Source organism: Ambystoma mexicanum, chromosome 14, assembly GCF_040938575.1.
Source record: "Ambystoma mexicanum isolate Mex_15411 chromosome 14, UKY_AmexF1_1, whole genome shotgun sequence".
Classification (NCBI taxonomy): Eukaryota; Metazoa; Chordata; class Amphibia; order Caudata; family Ambystomatidae; genus Ambystoma; species Ambystoma mexicanum.
The window spans coordinates 442036833-442047130 of NC_090940.1; the positions used below are offsets into that span (position 1 = coordinate 442036833).

General features: G+C 43.3%; 1 protein-coding gene across 7 annotated transcripts in view; it reads right to left on the reverse strand.

Moving 5' to 3' along the window:
- ZNF410 (zinc finger protein 410) overlaps positions 1 to 10298 on the reverse strand; it is a 1181063-nt gene that overhangs the window by 909820 nt on the left and 260945 nt on the right. The window lies entirely within an intron of this gene.

A 10298-nucleotide genomic window follows, 5' to 3' on the forward strand; every position in this document is an offset into this window, starting at 1 on the left:
ACGCATTACCCCGCAGACAGCTAATCCCCTATTTCCACCTACAGAAGGATACTTCTGCGAGCCAGACAAGCAAGATTTGGGGGTCCGGTCCAGTCTGTCTTCCGAGTCCTGCGCATCACTTTAGAAGAGGTCACAGCAGCTCAAACCAGGCTGGCGCCTCTGTGAGAGTCAGGTGAGCGTTACATCGCCGTCCGCCAGGGGCCCGTTGCCAGGATGTTACAGCACATGGCCCCGCCGCGGGAGAACGTTTTACTATGCAGTTTAGTCAGTCTGTGCTGCAGCAGTTCCTCTGCAACTCGGCCACATCAGAAGTGAAATTTTTTCGGGGATTATGAGGACCCCTGTGGTTGACATACGTGCCGGGCGATGGAGCTCCCTCAGCAAGTAGCCATCTTGCTCAGGCTCTCGAGCTCCCCCCCTCACCCTCTCCCAATTGTAATGCTTTTGACTAAAACATGGCGCCAGTGTGCAGTGCATTTTGGGTTCTCCCAGAGTCATAATGGACACTTTCTTCAGGCCTCAGTGGAAGCTTTACTTGATGCAAACTCTTTTCGTATTATTCCACTGGTTAAAAAAAATGTCAGCGCTGCCTATTGCTTATGTTATTCTGCATTGCTCCAAGGACATGTTGGAGAGAAGACGCATTCATAGACTGAGCCGGTGCCAGCTGGCACCTGATAATGTTGCAATGGAATTTGCTAAAGCCGAAAAGAGGTTATGTAGTTGCTTTTGCTGCTTTCTTGAGAAAGGGAAGAGTTTTGCCTCTTGTGGTTACCACGGGTCACTACGGCAGGGGGGCCATGGGAACGGTCAACAGGTAGGGACTTGGAAAGCCAGAAATTTCTGGAAAATGCTATCATGTAACAGTCGGAGAGAAAGCTTCCCTGGAGGATGGATGCATCGCTTCAGGCCCGTTGATACCAAGATCGCTCTGCCTGACTATTTACATGAGGGTTATTTTATCTAGATTTCTTTTCATTTACTAATTTATTTTTCTTGCTGCATTTATTTATGCTTTTGGTGAATGAAGAGCTATTTTACAGGAGGGAGAGACAGAGTTTGAGTGCTACTGTGGTGTGAATAATTGCCTCAAAGCGTTCAAAGCTTTCATTCAGTGTACTGGGGAGAAAACAGAAATATATGTGTGCACTTTCTGAAAAACCAAACACCTTGGTATTGTGAGGAGTCAGAAATGTGAGGCAGACTACTTTGTGAAAGTTTTTCAAAACATGCCATTGTATTCGATTTGAAAAGTTGGATAGTCGCCTCACTACCCCTGCCCTAACAAGGATTTCCGTGCCTAAAATAAACTAAAGGAAACACCCTAACAACAAAACTTCTGTCCCTGCCACTTAGACAACAAATCAACAAGGAAATATATGTCAGTTTAACAACAACAAAATTAACATTATAATCCACACCACAATAGCTGCTTCTTCTGATAACCTGGGAGAACTTCCTTTCCCCAGATTCAAGCAGGATTCTGTTTAAAAAAGATGAGGACATCTATCATAACAGAAAGGTTCGCTTCAGTTCTCTTTTAATCCAACCTGACAACCTAAAGTTCCAATTTAGAGTCTGAAGATGATTCACAAATGCTCAACAAAGCTTTTCTTTTTCCACCTGTAGCCAAGATATTGAAACAGCTTTTTAGTTCAATAAAGATCTTGAAGCAGTTTCTTGTGCGAAAGCACAGGACGAATTGTGCAGGGGCTGTAATTTGGTGCCCAAGACTACCCAACATATACTGACCTCATGTCCAGCTTTAATGCCTTAATATATAAAAGGGATATGGAAGATATGTCAGCTCATTGGATAACATCAGAGGGGATCAATTTTGGGCCACTTTAGTGGGGGCGCACTCAGTTGTGATAAATGTGGCAGCCTATTTTATTTGGAAATTGGGTTTTAACTTAGAACATGCACAAGACCCACTTTAGATGAATCTTTAGGAAAGATGAAATGCCATTACGGTCCTGGGAAGTCATAAGAGAATAGTAGGAGCTTATACATTTTATATTATTATTTTAGCTATCCCCATTTTTAGGTAATTGTGATGGAATTGCATTTTAAATGTTGTGGTGGTATTGTATGGGGGTTTTATTGTATTGTATGAATTTGTGATTTTTTGTTTAATGTGCTTAAAGTTTAAAATTAACTAATGCACAATAAATAAATAAAAGTTTGTCATCAACAAATAATATTTCAGAACTGGATTCATTTTCAAAACAAATGTTTTGGTCAGGATATGTTGGCACCACTCCACCAAAACACTTCAGTGATTCTTCAACTACTACTTCATAGGTTTCACCAAACGACAATACTGCATGAACTTCCACCAGGTTTACTCTCATGCCAGGCTTACTGCTACTTCAACTTTTCTGCTCAGGTCTACTGTTGCCAAAACAGAACCAATGGTAATACAGCTCTCTCTTGGCTTGGTGTACTCTCCTGCCAGCCAAGACAATCTACTGCAGCTCTCCGTTTGGGTATACTCCCTTGCCCAAACAGAACCAATTTGTACAACATCCTATGACCTGGTTTACACTCCCTTGCCAGGCCAAATTACCAGTTCTAAGTACTTCTGTGGTAAAGGTCAAATTCAAAAGGTTTAAACAATGTCTTTTGCAAATTAGATTTGAGAATGTATTCAAGGAGAACAAGAATCACACTGGTGCTATTTACTACACCTCTGTGTTTGCCCCATGCAAGGCAAGCAATGCTTCTTTCATCCTGAACCTCTTGTAACAAAAGGGCAGTCCTCCTGCCAATCTTGTTCCACTTTTGTATTATTAACTAAATGCTGATAACTCTTTCTCGCCTTCACACTTTTTTGGCTTTGGCAATGTATGTTTGAAACATTCTCTACACCTGTGCAATATTCTTGCAATATTCTTCACACACACTATTAGACTCAGTCATTTTCTTTTGGCATATGCACCCTGATTGTTTATCAATTGGCTGCATGTGAGCCTCTTTTTTGGCAATGGTAGTTCATGTAGTTGGCTTTTAGGATAACCCACTATCCAACAGTAACCTCCTTCAGATGGAATCTTGGCAGTCTCTTTATGCCAACTACTTTGGTTTCTATCAGCTTTGTATGCGTCACAATCAATGACTTGTTTAATATCAGTTTAGTATTCAAAAGGAAAACTGGATTCAAGAAACGAGCAGTTACGTAGCGCGCCAGGGTCACAATAGATTAGTGAACTCACCGGGTTTGGCATGCAAATCTGTTTGCCTCGCTGCTTCCAGCTCGTTTGCTTCAGTTCTCCTACACAGTCCGCCACCTCTCCTGCATGGCTTCCACCGCTGGCGGCTTTCAGAGCCCTCGCTCCTTCCCCAGTGATCCAGTGCTTGCCAGCCACCATTGACCGCTTCACAGTGGGGCGTCTCACTACTAGGTGGGCTTTCCGCTGCATGACCTCCGCAACAGCCCTCACGGCTTCCCCCAGTGCTCCGGTGCTCGCCTGCCACCTCGGAGCGTTTTACAGTGGGGAAGGTTACACAAAGCTACAGCGGAAATCATAAATCCATACAACCCTCTCAGGACCGGCATCAACTTCTCCCACCACTCTGGTCCCAGCGTCCGGGCTCTTCTGTGATTTCTTCCTCTGCTGCTTCTTGGAGGCTTCTATCAAGTTCCTTTTTCTTCTTAAGCATATTCCTCAAAGGAGCATCACAAGGATAAAAAGATATATTTTGTTTTACAGAGGACTGAGGTTTTTCCAGTTTCCGATTGGTAGTTTTTAAAGACCTCTCTGCAAGCTTTTCACAAGGCTCATAGGATTTCCTATTTCTGGGAGTGTTCTAGTTTCTGTAAGAGCTTTTCCCACTCTTAATACAGGACCTTTTATAATTGTCTTCACTCATTGTTATAATTAGCTTTAGGGTGTTCCCGTTCTCTTTGACAACATGCCATTACATGTACTGGCATTAATGATATTCCCTTCCTGGAGATAGACAAGTACTGCGTCTCTTCCCATGAAGTCCTCCTGCTTCCCTGGGGCCGTTCACCTCCCAGGTGATCCTCCCGGCTCAGGAAGCGTCTACCTTTCCCTGGCCATCTGAGAGGAGACTTTAGGTAGGGTTTTGGTGAGGACGCCATAGGATTCATCACAGTATGTATATATTGACTAATAAGAGCACAAAATTATTAGCAACATTGTGTGCAATTATGGGGCAAAGATGTTGTAATGGCCACTTAAAACGGGAACTGTTAGACTTCCAGAAAAATGTAATCTGACTGTGTGCTGTTTTGACAAATCAATGACTGTTATTCCACGTGCAGAAAGTTACCACGATTCAGTGTGCCTAACTAGGTAGTTTAACCTTAGTATGGCTAGTCTTCTGCAGAGTAATTTCTCCATTCACTATACAAGGACAACAGTAACAATCGTAGGCAGATTTTGGGATCTGGATAGTGACAGCTACTGTACACTTATTTATGCTGCAGTGCTACCATTACTTGGAGTGTGTTTTTATTAAATTGACTCTACTGGACCAAATGTCAAGTATATCTATAATTGTCTTTGCCAGTTATTTACCGCTTGTGAAGCCAAGGAGAGTTGTTGAAAAGTCGCCTTCTATTTACAATTTCTGGTATAAGAGGGAGTACCAAGAAGCAAAGAGGACACTTTTACTTGCTGTAACAGACCACAAACTACAAAAAAGATGGCAATTTGGAGTTTGCAAGCTGCTTATAAAAACTTAGTAACAGGGGGAAAAAGGAACAGGTAGGATGACCAATGGGAGCAGCTAAAATCTGCTTCCAAACAAAGAGCAGGAAAGCTTTTGGAATCTAACAGCAAAATATTTAACAAGTAGTACTACTGTAAATCGCAGGGTTCAAAATTGAGAGAGCTATGCAGCTCCTGCTCGTAGCCTACAAGAGCCTGGTTTGATGATACTAACAAAAACCAGGAGCTACTTTTGGCTCCCTAGACCAACTGATGCCAAACCAATACCCCTATGTGAATTTAACTCTTTGGGTTTGGGACAATGTAAATACACATTAGTGCACATCTGTATAAGAGGTCATAAATAATGGGCAAAATGTTATGTTTGCATTTTACGTGGATTTTCAGAACGCTATGCACCTGCTGCTGGTTCTTCAGTGGTAGGTCCTGGTCACTGGTGAATGCTGGACACCCAGGAGCTGCTTTTAGCACCTGCTTATACAATCCTAATTTCGAGCCCTGAAATGGTGGCACAGATAGAAGACGCACCTGAGCGAGTACCTCGAGTACTGTTTGCTGGCTGGACCCGCTGCCTGTCCTGCTCCCTACTGCGTATTGGAAACCCGGCTCGATTCTTTGCCTGGAGGACGTCCACTGAGGCAACACCTAGTTTGCCTGACTTACTTTGTAAAGCAAGAAAGGTGACTGTTGTGACACGTTGTGTCTGGACTACATTTTGTGTATACTAGTTTTGTGCCTCCTGGACATTGTGTGCTTTGTTTAGGTGTATTGACGTACTGTGCCTCCTGCACGTTCAGGGGGCGTATTAGATCAACACACTACGGCGTCCAACTGCTTTCTCTTATACCCCTTTCTTTGTGTTTATTATTTTTAGGACTACAGTCCAGTGATCCCTCCCCTGTGGTGGCCTTGCCCCTTTCTGCCTCCTTAACAACGGCACTTGCGCACCCGCGCTGCGCACCTGAGCGAGTACCTCGAGTACTGTTTGCTGTTCGGTGTGCGAGGTGCGCGAGGCAGGGGTTTGATACAGAACACTCTGCCACTATTTCCCAGTATTCAGAGTGTCTGAAACTGTAATTGGCTCACTTTATCTATATTACAACTCAATGTTGTGATTCACGTACTTATTAAAAGTCAGATCCAGTGGCAGTCATCAGGCATCTAATTATAATTTGCTGATCTTTGTCCTGTGCCTATTTCTCGTTCCATTATAAATATGGCCTATAGGCTTACGACAAGCATGCCACCACATATTCCAAGTTTATATGTCCTAGCAACAAACCATGGGACAGCTACCAAGGATGAGGTTGTGGTTCAACCACAAGATTTTTACTCTGCCCACTCCTGTACTCCAACAGGCACCTCGTCATCCGCAAAACCAAAGTTTACTTTTGACAATAATATAGATGAAACTATTGTTTCTATTTCATCAAGGTCAATCTCCCACTTAGGGAATTCCAAGCAACTTGAGCATTCCAATATACAGGATATACCTACCCCACTAAAAACTCCAAGTGGAAGAGTTAACCCACAACCATTATCCGACATCACAATGCTAGCCTCTACTCACATCTGCCCGCGTCTCTCTTCTTCCCACATTACAATCTCCCCGATAACTTTTCCCACATTAGCACAGGATCAGTCTGGCTTATCCATCCATGCCAGTCAAAGTGAATCTCCTATACCATGGAGTACTAATCATTACCCTACTGTTAAGCCCTTGTGCACCAAAACTACCATGTCTGATCAATCTTCAACAAAGTCTAAACATTCTATGCTACATTCCTTTGTCTTACCCACCCCAAGAACAACTAAAAAAGTCTCTTCAGAAGTATTTTTACAACACACAACTGTGATCCAACCAGCACTGATAGCCATCAACACAACCATCATGAGTCTGTGCAAATTGTTTGAATCGTTGGACACAAAAATGTCATCAATCCAGGCAGTTTGATGATTTGATGAAGTGGTTGATGACTCATTACAATTCTACTCTTTCTAAAAATCTTTCTCCGACCTCTGGATCCTGGATCACAAATGATGCACAGGACGGTGTGATGAAAGGCAGATCAGCAATGTCCAAGGTTTCCAACTCTAGTGTTGCTGAAGTACCCAGTTCGGAGGCATGTGCTTTGCCTCTGATCACTGGTATCATTCGACCAATTGATCAAACGCCCCATATCCAATCATCTGTGAAAGGACTTGCTGATACAGTCTGCCTCAAAAATTTGAGTATGAAGCATCACAGCCACCATCAGAACCGTCACGTGCACGAAAAAGTGGAAAAGGTCCAAGTCATCTAGATGCACTAAAATTAAGAAATCCAAAAGTCGCATCACAAAAGCCTCTTGCATTAAAAAAAACAAAGAACATGGCAAATCTTAAGCAAACTAAAAAGACTTTGAATTCTTTCTTTAAGGCTCTGGGCAAATCTACTGCTTTAAAAGATAATGCAATCATTCCTCCGACACAGACTAATGTTCTTCCACCCTCTCATTTGCCATCATGTCTGTCGACCAGCATGTCCTCGGATCGGCCCCCATCAGAGATGGCTCGACCAGCTTTGCCACCTCTTTCTGCGAGAACCCTTCCCCTGCCTTCGTCAGTCTTGGCTGACATGACAAGGAATACATCGACACAAGACTCGTTCTACCCAGTCCTTTCAAACTTACCTGTTGGGCCCTTTTTCATGCCCTCGAGAATAGCCAAACAGGATATTGTCACTCAAGCTCACGCCCCATTGTCGCAGCTAGTTTCATCTTTAGATCGCAACATCGAGGCAGATAAACAACTAGCTGCTCTGAAAGCACAAAATGCTGCCCACATGAGGTTTTTTGCAAACGCTTACACTTCCACATCAATAGGCCCTCCACTGACAAACACCACAAATAACCAAATCATAGAAGGTGCCTATCCTGTCAAACCTCCAACTCCTTTGTTGTGGCTTCTGCTAGAATATCTAGTCTTCAAAGTCAGCAGTTACCGTCGATGATCCTACAACCTTGACTCAACTTGAGAATTTTAGACAAAGAATAGACGAATACCTGGCAATCAGTTTAGCAAAAGTCTCTTGCTTCAGCTGCAGCTGTCTCTGAAGTCCAACCTATTCAGAAACCAATGCCTGCACGACAGGCAGATCAAGAAGGAGGTTACAGCACTCATGCCAGCAATGACAGCGACAACCTTTAATTGCAATGGGCTCCAGAAAGGGCCAACGCTCAGATAGCCTCACGTCATTTAAGTCCTCGACGTGAGCAATTTTTCACTCTTATCTTAAAATGTAGAGAAGGAAAGTTCCCATGTTACGACTTGAATCGGCAAAGCGTCCTAAACATTTTCAGAGATATTGATGACTTAAGAAATCTGGCATCTAATGACATAGAGCAAATTGAATTTGTCTCAGAAATTACATGCTCAGTTGTCAGGTTGTGGATCCCTTCTTGTCTAGTCCGAGACTCTATTTGGCAATGCAGAATGCAATTGTTTAGCATGGGCTTTCTCTTAGCAGAAGAACCTGAGAAAGTACCTTCAAAAATTCAACACCTTACTACGAAATCTAACATCTATCATGGAGTGCGGAGGCAGTCCGCTGAGGTACAAAGCGAAACCTCCAAATATCAGTAACCATTAACAACATGTGCTAAAGATTCGATTCGGCTTTTAAGTTGGAACACAAGGGGCCACTCCCACTTGCATTCCTCCACTGCCAATTTCGCCAATCTCCATCATTTGATAGCCTTACAAGAAACCTGGCTTATCACGTGTCCGGTCTGGGTTGGTTATGAGATCTCCTTTCTTCCTGCAATCCCGAGCAGTGGTCGCCCGTCCTCCGGCCTTTTAGTGGGTGTACACAAAGCCAGTGGCTTCTCTATCACACCTTGGGCCTCGGTTGGAGCCCAGATTCAATTAGTTTGTATTCTGGGACATTCCCAAGAACTGGCACTGGTAAATGTCTATCGCAATACCACCACCATGGCCGATGACATATTCTACGATGGTCTGATTACGATCTTAGACCTTATAATTTCCAAACCCTCCATCACTCATAACATTGTTGCGGGAGACCTTAACTTGGATTGTCGAGACATATCTGATAACTCTCGGTCCGCACAGAAATGGGTAAGTATTATGTCAGATCGCAATCTATACAGGTTAAATGGCTCCATTACAGGTGATGTCCCCTCAAATTACACTTGGCACCGTGGATCCAGTACTAGTACTCTGGACTACATCTACATGAGCCCAAACCTGTTCAAAAGTGTTCAACATCTTTCTATCAGTGCTCACCCCAATAGTGATCACTGTTTGTTAGTTGCACAGCTCACATGGAATTTTGAGCATGTTCTCAGTAGTCGAGTCTTACATGCTGTAGCAACAATAAACCCTGCAAGAAATCGTCTTAGATGGAATATTGGCAATATTCAGTCTTTTGCAAACATCTTAGAAGCAAATGAGTGGCATGACAATGGTGCACAATATCCGGACCTCCTAAAACCCTTTATGCAAAACCTAACCACTCTGCAGCATAATCGTGTTTGCCATTTACACACTTTTGATCCCGAAATGAAGGTCATGAAAGCCGCATATCGGAAAATCAGGAAACAATTAATTTGCTTGAACGATCCTTCACACTGGCAACTCCTAAAAACTGCTAAATGCTGCTATAAAAACTGGTTTAGGAGCAGGAAATCATCACAGTTCCAGCGTGATAGTATCTCAATGCAAGCTGCAATGTCCGACAAAAATTCGGCACATATGTGGCAGTTATTAAATAACCATAAGCAGAATCTACAGGGCGACGCACAAATTAATGGCGTCTCGGAAGCTGATTGGATCACACATTTCTCCGCTTTATATGCTGATTCAGCTTTTGAGAATTTCAAATATATCCCTGCTACCGACTCTCCCTGGCGATTACAGCTGTCTGAAAGATCAATTCGCTCCATTATTATGCAAATTAGCTCATCGAGCGCGCAAGGTCCCGACGGGGCTCTCGAACCATATGTTTAAGGCACATCCGGACGAATCGGCACACATTCTCTATCTCATCTTCAAAGATATCTTACTCACTCGCAAGATTCCAAGCTCCTGGAAAACATCCATTATCATCCCGATTTTCAAGAAGGGCAATCGCTGCCTCCCAGCTAACTATCGGCCGATTGCCTTGCTTGACGCCCCCGGAAAAGTTTTTGCCAAAAGGATCCTTGCAAAATTCAATGACTGGACTCTGCACTCACACTTCCGTGATCCCCATCAAAGGGGTTTCGTCGTGGCTATAGGTACAACAATCAATTTATTTACATTAAATTCAATCAAGTTGCAATGTCATCTGCCGAAACAACAAGTCTTCTACGCGTTCATTGACCTCAATGCTGCATTTGACTCAGTGAGCCGCGTCCTCCTATTAGCAAAATTGCAGAGAGATCACTGTCCTGCAACTCTACTGGATGTGATATATGCTTTACATTCCAAAACATCGATCAGAGTTTGATTGACATTGGACGGCTTATTGTCAAAACAGATTCATACATCACGTGGCCTTAAACAAGGTTGTCTCTTAGCTTCAGCCATCTTTAATTACTACAAACACTTGAAAAT